Genomic DNA, 1,965 nt, shown 5'->3' with positions numbered 1-1,965 from the left:
GTCCACGCGCCACCCGCCAGGGGTCCCCGCGGAGGGAGGGGTGGCGGGAGGAGCGCGCGTGCGCCCAGCGCCGGGCGGGGAGGGGGCGGGCGCAGCGCGACCCCCTCAGGCGTGCGGCCGGCTCCGGCCTGCTCCGCTCCGGCCCCGCCTGGCCAGGCCGCCGCGTCCGCGCGCCGCGCCCTCCGGCCCCAGCGGCCGCCGGGCCTGGTCACGTGACCGCCGAGGTCGGCGCCCGGGGAGGGGGCGGGGCCGAGGGGGCGCGGCTCCCAGAGGCCCCCGGGCCTGCGGGGACCCGCCTGGCGGCCCCCCTCCTCCGCCCGGAACACCGCGGCGGCTGCGGCGCCCGGGCCAGGTCCTGGCTTCGCGCTCCGGGCAGGGGTCCCCCATTTGAGCGCGCGGGAACCCGAGGAAAAGAATGAGCCACGTTCAAGCAGGGAGCGGCGGAGGCCTTTGGGCCTCCCGGGACGCTTCAAAGCCCGAAAACAATTCATTGTCCTCTGCCTTTGCGCGCTCGGCCTCCCGGACCTATTCCGCCTTAGAGCCCCCATTTCCATTCAAGGGCAAGGGAGCTCCCCGTCGCCGGGAGACTAGCATTGCTTAGATCCTGGTTCAAAGCCCAGTGTCTCACGCCTTGGGGGAACCCCAAAACCCTAAGAGCTCCTCATGTTAAAACTAGAAGAATATAACCGCCGGTTACCCATTAGGTGTTGACAAAATTAAATGAGATAGTGCATACCTAGTACTGAGAGCACAATAGCGATCTTTAAATGTTAGTCGCTGTCATTTTTAATGTCTTTATGGAAAGGGATTTCGATCCTAACTGTCACTAGCTCGCTGAGCACCCAGTGGATCGCGTGGCTGTTGAGCCTTAGTTTTTCCCTGTGTAAGATGGGAGCCAGCCTCTTCCTTGCAGGGGTGCTACATGCAGGTGGCGCTCCATAAATGCCGATGCGTGCCCAGGTGGAGCTGGAGGGTGGAGCCTCTCCAGGGTCTCCAGAGTCTCTGGAGCACGCAGTTTGGCTTGTGGCGTACCCCGCGTTCCCTTAGAAACCCGGTGACTGAACCAAAACAAGGTCCCTGGGGTGCCGGGCCGGGAGCGCCCCCTGGCGGCAGTGCCCGCACGTTGGCGTCCGCCCGGGACCCACCAGATTTTGGAGGGCTGCAGGTGCGTAGGTTACCCGCGGCTGTTTGCGGTTTGCATGGTCCGATTAGGGCGCCTTGGGGCGACTCTGGGGGTCAAGGGACGTTAACAGAAGGAAGAGGAAAATTACACCGATCCAGAATTTCCCTAGGCTCACCGGTCCCACGGCTCCAACCTGTCCAGGCTCCAGAGCCATTCACCTGGCTCCACCCTCAAACCTTGTAGTCTGTTTTTCCCATGACAGCCCAAGGGCGCCTGTGAACACTGAGTCAGGTCGTGTCCCTCTTCTGCCTAGATCCTTCTATGGCTCCACCTTCCCCAGAGTAAAAATACCTGTAGTGCACAGGCCCTGCAGTATCCGACCCCTTCACGTTCCCTCTCACCTCTCCTCCCAAACTCTCTCTTTGCTCACTCCCAGCTACACAAGTCTCCTTGAATATTGAGGAATTCAATTAAAGAAACTTTTAAGCTAGTCCTTTTGCCCTCCATTTACAGATGAGGCACAGAAAGAAGCTCTTCACCCCCACCCCCATTTATGCAGCCAGAATGTTTACAGCCCCTGCCCCAAGGGACTTGGTGACTTCCTCTAATTCTGCAGTCCCACACTTACAGATGAAGAGAATGTGGAGAAGCAACGCTCCCAGCCAGGCTGGGGACTGGGCTGCCTTATCCAGAGCTGAGGCCACTGTTGCCTGCCAGGCTCCAGGATGCCTCCCCGATGGAACTGGGGATCCTGGCCAAATTTTCACTCCAACCTTCTGGCATTCTTTTACGAAGTAAATATTTATTGATGACCACTGGGGACTTTGGTGGCACTGGCAGTA

Source organism: Talpa europaea (assembly GCF_964194135.1).
Source record: "Talpa europaea genome assembly, chromosome: 12".
NCBI lineage: Eukaryota > Metazoa > Chordata > Mammalia > Eulipotyphla > Talpidae > Talpa > Talpa europaea.
This window is presented reverse-complemented; position numbering follows the sequence as displayed.